The sequence below is a fragment of the Ovis canadensis genome, chromosome 21 (genome assembly GCF_042477335.2).
Source record: "Ovis canadensis isolate MfBH-ARS-UI-01 breed Bighorn chromosome 21, ARS-UI_OviCan_v2, whole genome shotgun sequence".
NCBI lineage: Eukaryota > Metazoa > Chordata > Mammalia > Artiodactyla > Bovidae > Ovis > Ovis canadensis.
In genome coordinates, this window is record NC_091265.1 from 63,022,628 (window position 1) to 63,036,356 (window position 13,729).

The following is a 13,729-nucleotide window of genomic DNA, read 5'->3' on the forward strand; positions in this document are numbered from 1 at the left end:
ATCTCAGCTGCATTTCTAACAAAGCAGCAACAATTTGTTATAAAACACAAGTTTTACAAGTGCCACTTATAATAAAAATAAAAACAAACAAAAATATATACATATACTTCAACAACCTATGAGTAAATGCAACCAAAATGTGCCTATATGTAGCACATTCTGGATAAAAGACCCAATATCATAAAGTTGTTGGTTCTCCCCCAGATTGTCCATAGATTCAATTTAGTCCCAGTACAAAAAAAAATAATGATCCTTTAACTTTTCCTTAATGTATTTTAGTGAAATTTGGTCATTTTCACTATAAAAAGATGATCATACATTTGCCTTGGGACCTTAGACAAGGCCTGATTAACAAGAAGAATGGGCACAAATGATCCTTAAGCCCCTTCTTGCTCAAGATCCCCGAGGCTCTCAGGTAAGGAGCATCTGACAGTTCTCCACGGCCCCTCCTCTGCGCTCCCCACCTGAGGCAGACGCGGCAATCCACCAGGGTGGGAACGAATCTAAAACTCCTCCCCGAAACCTTGATTTCTAACAGGAGGAAAACGTAAAGCGAATCGTGGCATGTTCAGAACATTATGTAATCCTTGTAAATGGCTTTTAAAAGATTACATAAACATGGAAAATATTCTTGACATGGTAAGTGGGGAGAAATTGCAAGTGTACTATCATTACAATTCTAAATGCAAAGACAAGATCCAGGAGGCAAAATTGCCCAGACTGTAAGTTTCACCTGAAGACACGTTTTGGTTGGCCTACATTTAATTTTTGATTCTAATTGTTGGGCAACATTTAAAAGTCCAGAGATTTCACATGGATGTCCAGATTCCTAGTTTCTCTTAGAAATATAAAGATCAGCCAACACTGGGCCGAATTCTCATGTGGCAAACAGAGAGAGGAACTGCCCTGGGGTTGCCCCTCCGAGGGGTATCTCACGCTGTCCTGCCCTGCTTGTCTCATATACTCCAAGGAGTATATGGTGCCCAGACTCCAGTGTTGTCTCTGTGGTTTGTCCATGCCATTCCCTTTGCCCCAAATGTGCTTTCATCTCTCTCACCAGGCAAGCTCCGACTGCTTCTGAAACCTGAGCACAAGTGTCTTTTCTTCCAGAACATCTTAAAACCTCTAGATTGGACCCGCTCGTGCCCAGCCTGGCCTCTGGAGGAGCCCACTACGATCTCTCCATCTGTGTGTCCCCCTCCCAGGGTCAAGGCACAGCAGGAATGGCATCTTATTCCTCCTGGGAGCCCCTGCCTCTGACACTGAGCAGAGCGCCGAACTGGAGTGAGGAACGGCCAGGAGCTCAGAGGTGAGGACAAAATTGCGTCAGGTGGATAATGGCATTGGGAGAGCGTGTGCTTTCTTCTTAAAAACCTCCTTAGAGGACTTCCTGGTGATTGGGAGTCTGCCTGCCAGTGCGGGGAGCATGGGTTCAATCTCTTTTATGGGAAGATTCCACGTGCGGCAGAGCATCCGAACCCCTGGGCCCCAGCTGCTGGCCCCTCAAAGGTCTGCCCCACGCCCAGCCTCCCCCACTGCCAGGCCCCGCCTCTAGATGCTGGCCTTGCCCTCTCGGCCCCCGGGAACCTGAGACGACAGTCCATGGTCCTCCGAGGCCCACACAGGGTCCCACCAGACACGTGCTCTATGGGGCATTCAAGCCCGCAGGTTCTGTCATGGAGGAGACAGGCGCAGGGCCGGGGCAACTCCCCGCCACGGGTGACAGGCGTGGGGTGAGTCCCAATCTAGACCAGCGCCTGGCCGTCCACGTGGAGTGAGGGCGGCGTGCCGGGCCAGCGGAGCGGCCAGACCATCACGTGCGCTCTCATTGGTCAGTTTCAGCAGCGGCAGCAGGCAGGGTGGGTCAGAGCCCAGTTTTAGGAGAGGAGCAAGAGGCGGGGGGTGGTGCCCGGAACCTGGCCTCTGCCCCCTGCCAGGTCTTCCCTGGCACCCTGGAGCCTCTGTGCTCTGCAGCCCTTCCTGAAGAAGACAGAGGAGTGAGACGGCCCCCGCCCCCCAAATTCATCCCCAGGTCCACACTGTCCCCTGGGTCCCTACCCTTAACCCTGATTCCCTGCCCCCAGCCAGTGCCCCCAGCTGTCTGCAGCCCATCCCCATCTGGGGGAGAGATTTGCGCAGGTCCCTAGTTACTCTAGCTGCTGCCTGGCCACGGACATGCCAAACACCACAAGATGAGCACAGGGGCTTCGAGAGGGACATTGGCACGCATCCCGGAGGCCTGATTACACTGGTGACTCCAGAGAAAACTCCAGGACACCCACTCCGTGGGCGTGGCCACAAGACCTTGGATGCCAGGCAGCATCAATGTCCAGTCACCCTGCCCTCGGGGCGCATGAGGCTCCGAGAAAGCAGATCCTCTCGCTCCGCTGCATAAACCTTATTTCACCACGTCTGCTCCAAATGGCATTATTTCATTCTTTTTAATGGCTGAGTGGTGTTCCACTGGACATACACACTGCACGTCTCTATCCATCCACATGCTGGGGAACACTTAGGTTGCCACAGTCAGAATTACCCTCCATGTCTTGGCTATTGTAAATACAGTGCTGCTGTGGACACTGGGGTGCATGCATCTTTTCAAATTAGGGTTTATGGGTATTTTTCCCCCATATATACATACCCAAGTGTGGAGCTGCTCAGTCACACGGCAGTTCTGTTCTTAGTTTTCTGAGAAACCCACATGCTCTTTTCCGCCGTGGCTACACCAATTTACACTCCCACCAACAGTGTAAACGGTTCCCTTTTCTCTACATTCTCACCAACATTTGGTATGTGTGTTCCTTTTGATGATAGCCGTTGTGACAGGTGTGAGAACGTGACTTTAACTTCCCTTTCCCTGATGATCAGCAATGGTGAGCATCTTTTCATATGCTTGAGGGCCATCTGTGTGTCCTCTCTGGAAAACCATTCATTCAGCTCTTCTGCCCGTATTTTAATCAGGCTGTTTGTGCTTTTGATGTTGAGTTCCATGAGCTGTTGGTATATGTTGACTATGAATCTCTTGTTGGGGACCCTAGAATTTTAAAGCAACATGCTGAGCCCATTCCTGGCCCTGAGTCTGAGTGAACAGGTTCTGGACGTGGGAGCTTTCTCTGAGGCTGAGATGCCCACGCTCTGAAGGAATCTAACAGCCCTCGCTCTGACTCAGAAAAGCACGACTTGGGGACCACCTGCCCTTCCTGGAGGCACCCACAACCTTGAGAGAATTCACCTGTGCATCCCCCTCGTCCTCCAGCTGGAGGTCCCTGGGGCGGACGTACCCGGTTTTCATTGCTTTGCCAGGCCTGACTGCAGCCGCGCGATGGACAAACACCAGCTCAGCCAGTCCTAGGAAGAGACAGCCCCAAGCTGCCCAGATGGCCATGTGTTGTCCATATCCTACAGTCCCAGTGGGTGCTCTGAAAGCTGGTCTCCGCGTCCACCCGTCGGCCCAGGAAGTCCTCCTCTCCCCTAGGCTGCAGGCTCCCAGGGCTGTCCTAGCGCCATCATCCCACACCTGCTCGAGGGAGAGAAGGAACAATTTTCCCGTCGTCTGTTAAGGAATTTTCTTGAAAAATCAGTAGAGGGCTTAGCTGTGCACTTGGATCCCTGCTTCCCACTGGCGTCACCAGCCCATCGGCAATGAGGCCTCCTGGACTCCATGAATCCCCACCAGAACATTTTGACAGGCGTGGCTCATAAATGCCTCTTTCCTTGAGATGGTTTATGCTCCTTCTGACTCTGTTATTAAAATATTACAATCAGAGGCTCAATATCTATTTTAATCAGCTGTCTGAAGTACTGTGAATAAGTTGAATGTTTCAAAGATGAATGACTTTTCACAGAAATGATGCAAATTTCGTTATCTGGCCATCCAACTCAAACACGTAGTTTGAACCTTTGTTCGTTGGAGGGTTTTTTCAAACATATTTATCCTTATCTTACACTTTCGTTTTATTTTTAAAATAATGCTTGTAATCACAGTCTCCATCTTAGAGCAAATGGCATTTCTCCAGGAGTGCACCAGCCTAAGGGCCCAGGACTTGATCAATGAGCCTCAGAAAAAAAACGTGCGCTTTCAGTTGACCAGATCCATGAGGAACCAGGAGTGGACGGAGCTCGGTGCTAATCTGGCAGAAAGACAGCAAGCAAGAGCCATCCTTGTCTTGCCAGGAACTTGGCTCTGGGACTCCCAGATGGCTGAGTGGTCCTTCTCCTCAAGAAAGATATGATCTAATAGGGAAGATCACTAATGAAAGAAATAAAAGTAAATAAAAACATCTGCAGTGAGAGATGCAATTGCCGCTTGTACATGTGCTCAGCGTGGCAGTGGCATCAACCGAGTTGGATGGGGTGGGAGAGGGGAGGGGTATCAGGATGAGACCGGCCAAGGCCTGGCACCCTGTGCTGCAGGGCTTCCACCTGGACAAACTTGGCTTCCACCTGGACAAAGTTCTCTTCCAGCAACAAAGAAACTGCAAGGGACCAAAAATTACTGTGTGTAGGAGCCTTTGGGGGAGATTACAGGCGACAAGGTGCAAAAAGAAAAAAGAAACCCAGCTGTCCCTTCTGAAGAGCCAGGAGCCAAAGCAGAGGGCTGGAAGCAAAAGCAGGGTCTGTGCATGAACCCCACACACAGCACCAGCAAAGGGGTGGGCGGCCCGACCTCTGGAACAGCCCTACCCTCACCCCGAATAAGCAACCAGCTCACCCTACTTCAGGGAGAGAGCAAGGGAAACTGCTATGTCCTCAGAGCCCTTTACTGTAGCAGGGGCCCCAGCAAAGCCTTGCCTGAACTTCTTGTCTGGCCTCTGATCAATTTTTATTAATTAAGGAGGCCAAGAGCCCTGGTCAGTATCAAGGGGAGGCGCTTCCAAAAGCAGGACTCTCCAACCATCCTCCACCTCTGGAGAGGGTGCTCCAGCAGGCTGAGGGGTCCTGGTTTCTTTCCTTTTGGTTTTGCCACTGCATTCCCAGGGACTAAAATAGTGCCAGGTGTCTCTTAGAAAATACGTAGATGAATGAATGAGTTTGCCTCCAAAAAAGCAAAGAAGGAAGAGGATCCCCTGCCACAGAGGGCGCCAGACGTGCAGAGACAAAGGTCAGGCAGAGGATGGGGTTGAGGGGGCCAGGTCACCAGTAGAGGGGGCCTCAGAAGGGGCTGGGAGGCGGGGCTCTGAGCTCACAGCCCGGGCACCAGACAGAGCGCCCTCATTGTCCTCCATGAAGCCAATGGTTTCTTCCTGTGTTTACCTGTGGAATAGTCTTCAATAAAATCTTCCCAAGATCTACAAGCAACAAGAGAAAAAATAGTTAAACTGGACTTCATCAGACTGAAAGGTGAAAGTGAAAGTTGCTGAAGTCGCGTCCGACTCTTCGCGACCCCGCGGACTAGTCTGCCAGGCTCCTCTGTCCGTGGAATTCTCCAGGCTAGAATACAGGAGTGGGTTGCTGTTCCCTTCTCCAGGGGATCTTCCCGACCCAGGGATTGAACTCAGGTCTCCTACATTGCAGCTGGATTATTTACCATGTGAACCACCAGGGAAGCCCAAGAATACTGGAGTGGGCAGCCTTTCCCTTCTCCAGCAGATCTTCCCAACCCAGGGATCAAACCCAGGTCTCCCACACTGCTTCCGGATTCTTTACCACCTGAGACCCCAGGGAAGCACCAAACTGGAATGAAGCAGTCGTCAAAACAAGAGCAGTGGCAGACTGTATTTTCTTGGCTCCAAAATCACTGCAGGTGGTGACTGCAGCCCTGAAATTAAAAGACTCTAGCTCCTTGCAAGGAAAGCTATGACCAACTTAGACAGCATGTTAAAAAGTAGAGACGTCATTTTGCCAGCAAAGATCTGTATAGTAAAAGCTATGGTTTTTTCAGTAGTCATGTACAGATGTGAGATTTGGACCATGAAGAAGGCTGAACACCGAAGAATTAATGTTTTAGAGCTGTGGTGTTGGAGAAGACTCTTGAGAGTCTCTGGGACCGCAAGGAGATCACACCAGTCCATCCTAAAGGAAATCAGTCCTGAATATTCATTGGAAGGACTGATGCTGAAACCGAAGCTCCAATCCTTCGGTCACCTGGTGTGAAGAGCTAACTCATTGGAAAAGACCCTGATGCTGGGAAAGACTGAAGACAAAAAGAGAAGGGGGCATGGAGGCAGAGGATGAGATGGTTGGACAGTTTCACTGACTTAATGAACATGAATCCAAGCAAACTCCGGGAGATAGTGATGGACATCGGAGCCGTGTGCTACAGTCCATGGGGTGGCAAAGAACTGGACACAAGTTAGCAACTGAACAACAGAGAAATCATCAAAATGAAAATGTTTGTCCTTCGAGAAAGTGAAAAGAACCCACAGGGTGGGAGCAGTGAAAGTCGCTCGGTCGTGTCCAACTCTTTGCAACCCCGTGGACTATACAGTCTGTGGATTCTGCAGGCCAGAATACTGGAGTAGGAAGCCTTTCCCTCCTCCCAGGGAGCCCTCCAACCCAGGGATTGAACCCAGGTATCCCGCATTGCTGGCAGATTCTTTACCAGCTGAGAGATTTGCAAATCATATCTCTGATAAGGGGCTCCTCTCTGGAGTATATGAAGACTTCACACAATTCCATAACAGGAACAGCTTAATTTCAAACTGTCAAAGGATCTGGAGAGACGTTTGTCCAAGAAGATGCACAAATGGCCAATGAGCCTGTGAAACGATGCCCAGCGGTACTCTGGGGGTCTCACAAACCCTCTTTCCATCCAACTAGAAAGTCAAGAGTCAAATTTACAAGTTCCCGGCGGCACCATCAGTTCAGCAAGGTGGCAGAGGGAAAGATGTTTGCCTCCCATCCTAAGGTGGGAAACCAGGTAAGAGCGCTGTCCCCAGAAGCACCCTCTCAAAGACCCAGTAGGCCCGAGAGTCACGCTGCCCCTGTCTCAGTGCCACCCGCGCCAGGCAGCTTCCTGTTTCTGAGGAGCCTCTGATAAATGACCCCAAACGTGGCTGAGGAATCCACACACACCCCAAAGCAAGCAGGATGGGGCATCGGAGTGTGAGCCCCTAACAAAGCAAAGTTGCTCAGGTGTGCTATTTGGGGCTAGGGTACCAGGGAGTGCTGGAGAAGACTCCTGAAAGTCCCTTGGACAGCAAGGAGGTCAAACCAGTCCATCTTTAAGGAGAGCAACCCTGAATATTCACTGGAAGGACTGATGCTGAAGCTCCAGTATTTTGGTCACCTGATGCGAAGAGACGACTCATTGGAAAAGTCCCGGATGCTGGGAAAGACTGAGGGCAGAAGGAGAAGAGGGCATCAGAGGATGAGACGGCTGGATGGCATCGCTGATGCAATGGACATGAGCTTGGGCAAACTCCGGGAGATGGTGAGGGACAAGGAGGCCTGGCGTGCTGCCGTCCGTGGGGTCAAAAAGACTCAGACATGACTGGGCGGCTGAACAACAGCAACCACAGGCAGCGTGGGAGGTGGATCAGAGGAACCTCACCCCGGGCTGCCGGTTCCTCCACTACTGATGTGTGCCTGGTAGGTCGGCCTCTAGGTTTCCCTGTGTGGCATGACCTCTGCCTGGGAAGGTAAAATGAAGGCAGCTCACAGGCGGTGCCTACTGGAAGGGAGCTGAGAAGTGTGCTGATCCAGCATTTTCCAGAGACCCTTCTGTGCAAACCCCACTTCTTTTAAAGGCTTGGGCGATCTAATGTGTTTAGAAAACACAATTACCTCCCCTCACCCAACCCATACCGCCACCTCTGCTTTTTTTTAAGATAGGTTTTTCTGTGGCAAAGCTACAAAGATGCCTGAATATGCAAAACTGCCCTGGGTTTTTCTGAGAAAAGAGTTTGCACCATTTCACAAACTCGCTTTTCCGATGATCCTTCATCTCGATGCACCACGAGGGACTGGGGCACCCAAAATACGCGCTGCGAGGACATCTTGACCTCACCCTGTTCCTCGCATCTTGCAGATGGTGAGACCAAGGCAACAGGCAGATAGCGGGGAAGGCTGGGCGTAGAGCCGGGCCTGGGGCCCTGGTCTCTGTGGTCCTTCCCTGGATCAGACTCATCAGTCTCAGGGCCAGGTGTGCCATGGAGTCAAGTGCGGGCCCTTCTGAGCCCAGGGCCCTGAGGGACTGCCTCACTCACCCAGGAGGCCAAACCTGCTTCCTCTGCAGCCCAGATGGATAGAGAGGATGCACCCCTGAAGTTGAAGCCAAAGATCCCAGACCTGCCCCTCACTTGTCCAGGGACCTTGGGCATGTCACACAGCCTTTCTGAGCCTCAGTGTCCACTCCCTGGACGTGGGTTCGTGAGGCCACTTTTCCCGCCGCTCTGAGGTCATGATTACGTGAGACTGCAAACAGAAATCAACGCCTGCCTTATTGGAAAAAAGAAAGGGCTGACCCTGTGTTGGCGGGAGCTAGGTCTGCCCAGGCCTTAGACTCTAGAACCACGAGATCCCACCCACCATCACACTGAGGGCCTTTGCTACCAGAAGGTAGAGTGACCACAGGCTGTGGATCTGGGGGGCGCCCACAGGAGCCACCTGGCTGATTCCAGGAAGCAGGGCTACAGACGTGGGTTCTGGGTTCACCTCCCTCCCCTGCAGGGGGTTTGATGTCCCCCCTGACTCAGTGCTTTCAGGCAAGAAGTGGCACAGCCGAGAGAGGCACAGGGCCATCGCAAAGGCCAGTCGCCAGCTCTGTCACTGGAACCACCCATTATTAGGGGCTCACTTTGGGCATTATCAGGGAACTCTGACATTGTTAATATTTCTCATTGCACGCTTATCACAGGCCCACCGCTGTCCCACGAAACTTCAGGCAAGTTCTTTAACCCCACTGTGCCTCACTTACATCTGTAAAGTAAGCACCGCACTCGTAGCACTGTGTAGCGGACTGAAGTAACTAACACGGGAAAGATCTGCGCTCAGTCACCCAGGCGTGTCCGACTCTTCGCGACCCCATGGACTGTAGCCCGCCAGCCTCCTCTGTGAGATTTTCCCGGCAAGAATGATGCAGTGGGTCACCGTCTCCTCCTCCAAGGGATCTTCCTGACCCTCGGAGACACAGAGGTTGAACCAGTATCGCCTGAATTGCAGGCAGATTCTTTACCGCTGAGCCCAGGGAAGCCCTAGGAGAGTGTTTGGTGTCCAGCAAATGTTTAGTCAATGTTTGCTCTTCTTCTTATGAGTACTTAGGAGATAAAGCTCATGACTATAACCGTGTTACATGTTGCCCGTTTCCTTGGTGCCCGAGTAATCTATCATTCCTTAGGAATTCTGAAGAACAGACTACACTGATGTGTTGGTTCTTTGACCACCTGTCTCCCGCCCAGCTGGGAGGCATGGTTTGACTGGTCGACAGAGACACCCAAACATTGCTGTGACCTTTTACATTTTGTCTCATGGGTTCAAGGCAAGCTCTTCACTCTGCCCTTTTAAGTCCTCCTCGTCTTCTGCATCTTAGGAGGAGTAACTTGTCCTCAAACCATAAGAAGCTAAGACCACTGAGGCATCTCCCTGCCAAGTCCTGTCACGTGACAACCCAGGCAAAGCCAAGGCCCTCCTCCCTCCCCTCTCTTTCCCGCGTTCCCCCCACTTTCCTCTCTGCCTCCCCTCCCCTGGCCTCGGTCTGTGGCATCGTCTCCGTCTGAGGACACTTCCGACACTTCCGATCCACAGATCACATGAAAAGAAGATTTTCTAAAGTGAGATATTTGGGGGCTGCCGAAAAAGAACATGAGTTGAGTGGGATGAAGAACAGAACCGGGAGATTGGGGCTGACATACATACACTATAGACACTGTATATAAAATAGATAACTAATGAGAACCTGCCGTATAGCACAGGGAACTCTGTGATGAACTTAATGGGAAAGAAATCCCCAAAAGAGGGGATATATGTATATGCATAGCTGACCATTTTACCTGTCTCCTGAGAAACCTGTATGCAGGGCAAGAAGCAACAGTTAGGGCCCTGTATGGAACAACTGATTGGTTCAGGATTGAGAAAGGAGTACGACGCAGCTGTCTGCTCCCACCCTGTTTGTTTAACTTACATGCTGAGCACATCATGAAAAATGCCAGGTTGGATGAGTTACAAGCTGGAATCAAGGCAGACGGGAGAAACGTCAACAACCTCAGATATTCAGATGATACCACTCTAACGGCAGAAAGCAACGAGGAGCTGAAGAATCTCTTGATGAGGGTGAAGGAAGACAGTGAAAGAACCAACTTAAAACTAAATATTAAAAAACAAAGATCGTGGCCTCTGGCCCCATCACTTCATGCAGATCGAAGCGGGAAATGTGGGAGCAGGGACAGATTTTGTCTTCGTGGCTCTAAAATCACTGCGGATGGTGACTGCAGCCCTGAAATCAGAAGGTGATTGCTTCTTGGCAGGAAAGCTCTGACAAACTTGGACAGTGTGTTGAAAAGCTGAGACATCCCTCTGTCGACCAAGGTCTGTCTAGTCAAGGCTATGGTCTTCCCCCTCTCAGGTACAGTTGTGAGAGCTGGATCATAAGGAAGGCAGAGCACCAAAGAACTGATGCTTTCGAACTGTGGCCCTGGAGAAGGCTGCTGAGAGCTGCTTGGACAGCGAGGAGATTAAACCAGTCTATCTTAAAGGAAATCAATCCTGAATACTCGTTGGAAAGACTGACGCTGAAGCTGAAGCGCCAGTATTTTGGTCACCTGATGTGAACAGCTGACTCACTGGAAAAGTCCCTGATGCAGGGAAAGATTGAGGGCAGGAGAAGAGGGCATCAGAGGATGAGATGCCTGGGTGGCTGCACCGATGCAATGGACATGAACTTGGGCAAATTTCGGGAGACGGTGAGGGACAGGGAGGCTTGGCGTGCTGCAGCCCACGGGCTCGCAAAAAGTCAGACACACTGGGCAACTGGACAACAACAACATAGCTGATTCACTTTGCTGTGCCGAAGAAACCAACACAGCTTTGTAAAGCAACTATATGCCAATAAAGATTTTAAAAAGAGAGAAAAAGATTGGCAGGAAATGTAGTTTTGCTTCCAGAGACAAACCGGTATGATATAAAGTGAAAGTTTCATTGAAAAAAAAAACCAGCATGGACCTGTGCCCCATGAGTCACCCCACCTCCAGGAGGTGATGGCTCTGGGGCTTTCTCCCCCCTGCACCCTGCTCAGATCAGCCTGGGTCACTGAGGAAAAAAAGACTGATGGGGGGAGGGGAGTGAGGAGGAGGAGGAATAGGAAGTGTGCCCGTTTATATGAAAAATTGAACAAAGGAAGACTCATTTCTTGCAGGCAGTAATGAAGTATTTAAATGCCAGCGGAGTCACCATTAGCATATCTAAAGGCTCACTTTTTTAAGTCTGTTGAGATGTCTGGTCAAAAATTATTAACCTGAGCAGGAAGCAGCCAGGGCTTTTTCTGGGGACCAGGCAGACACACAAAGGAGAGATGAAGGGCACTTTAGCAGCCCTTGAGTCCGCCTTTGGTCACCGGGACCCTTCAGTAGAGAAAGAGCCCCGGGCTGGGGATGGGGGGATTTGATGCTGCAGATGGGCGAGGCCAGGCCAGCTCCTTTGGGCCCCTTTGAAAGGAAGTCCTGTCAATAGGACTCACCCCACAACCCATCTCAGGGATATGGCTTAAATCCCTCCCCACCCCAAAACAGCGGAAAAATTCACTCTTAAAGAATTTTTGTATTTCTGTATTTCCTGGCTATTTTTTCCCCTTTTTTTCTTTTTTTTGGGGGGGAGGGAGGGAGAGCGAAATTTACCTAATGTAGAACTAACCATTTTAAAATGCACAATTCACCACCTTTTTCTAGTTTTGAAATTGGTGGTTCAGTGGTTAAGAACCCGCCTTCCAATGCAGGCGACATGGGTTTGATTCCTGGTCCAGGAACAAAGATCCCACATGCCACAGGGCAACTAAACCCATACACCAGAGCTAGAGAAGCCAGCTCACTCTGGAACCCGTGCTCCATGACAAGAGAAGCCCTCGCGCTACAAAAAAGACCCAGCGCAGCCCCCCAGAAAATATTGCCTGACCTCCCCACGAAACGCCCCATCTCCGCTCCCCCAGCCTGCCAAGTAGTCCTCATTATCTGTCTCCATGGACCTGCCTACTCAGAACACTTCATGTGGATGGAATGATACAGTTTGTGGTGTTTTCTGAGTCTGGCTCCTTTCACTGGGCAGAATGTTCTCCAGGTTCATCCAGCCTGTGTGAGGGCTTTATTCCTTTTAGGGGAGGACAAGCCCATCATACGGGCTTTCCTGGTGGTTCAGATGGTAAAGCGTCTGCCTGCAATGCAGAAGACCCGGGTTCGATCCCTGGGTTGGGAAGATCCCTTGGAGAAGGGAATGGCAACCCACTCCAGTATTCTTGCCTGGAGAATTCCATGGACACAGGAGCCTGGTGGGCTACAGTCCATGGGGTCGCAAAGTCGGACACGACTGAGTGACTAACACACACACTCAGTCCATCACATGCGTGGACCACGTTTGGTCCCTCTGTTCATGCGGTGACGGGCACTTGGGTTGTTCCCACCTTTGGGCAGTGGTGTGTAAGTCTACTGTGAACGTGCGTGATCTAGCTTCTGTGTTCAAGCCCTGGGGGATACACCTAGGCGTGGAATTGCTGGGTCACGTGATAACTCTATGTCCAGCTCTGTTTTGCTTTGATTTCTTCTCTCTTGTGGCTTCTGTTTCCAGAGTGAAACTCAACCATTCCAGATGTTTCTTCTCCAGGTAGGTCATCCGGGTGGTGCACTCACTGCAGTCTAGCAATGTCATCTGGACCGCTTTGGGAGCCCCTACTTAAAGCCCAGGTATGCTGGACACACGGCCCCCTGGCCATTCCTGAGAGTGCGATGTGGCCACAGGCCGACGGGGCACCCCGTGTCAGGGCTGGTCTCTCTTCGGTTCGTTTTACCATTACATGCCCGTGAGGTCAAGTCAGGCCCAGGGAGGCTTTCCCTTCTCGCAGGACTGACTGTCTTCATGGATCATGACCCAGACAGTTGCCACACTGGTCCATTCAGGGACCCTGGGAGCTACGAAGGGTCTGATTCCCTGGCAAAGTCCCCAGTGGGAGCAGGACCACCAGGGTGTGACTTGGCAGCACTGTCAGGCTCTGCCTTCATTATGTGGGACGTGTAGAGGGCTCTGGACGTCAAAAGGCCTGGGGCCCATGGGCCTGGTCACATTATTCCTCCAAGGAATGGGGCCTCCGCTGACAAATGAGCTCGGTTACAATGGGAAGAAAGCTGAGGCCAGTGAGGGTGCTCAGAGGCCCCACACCGCCCGGCCCTCAAGAGCCCCGAGAGGGCCAGAGAGAGAGAGAAGCCAGTGGAGAGTCCTACTTACCGACTATCTCCAGACATGCCACTGACGGCATGAGGATTTGCAGTAAAAAGGAAGTTTGAAAGCAAAGCGGAAGGGGCTGGGCACTCAGAGGACTTTAGGCTGCAAGTGTGGGCACGTGACCCATCCTGCCCAGGCAGGAAGGCCCTGGAAGAGGGGAGCAGGGACAGAGGCTCACAAAATAATTCAAAAGGACAACTCAGGGATGCAGAAAATGTCACTCTGGTTGAATGCAAGTAGTTATTAAGCCTTGAGTCCGTGGGAGACACTGGGCTGAGAACCCAACTTACGTCGCATCATTAAACTTCCTCAGCAGCCCCAGAGGCACGCCAATTATTTATCCCTAATTTACAGATGAAGGAACTGAGGC

General features: G+C 51.2%; 1 long non-coding RNA gene across 1 annotated transcript; it reads right to left on the reverse strand.

Moving 5' to 3' along the window:
* Nucleotides 1–2,422: 2,422 nt before the first annotated feature.
* Nucleotides 2,423–13,406, reverse strand: LOC138426903 (uncharacterized). Its single transcript, XR_011251831.1, has 3 exons — nt 13,363–13,406; nt 5,254–5,288; nt 2,423–4,249 (listed from the first exon to the last, which is right to left on the reverse strand). It is a non-coding gene; the product is annotated as an uncharacterized lncRNA (long non-coding RNA).
* Between the last annotated feature and the right edge of the window lie 323 nt (nt 13,407–13,729).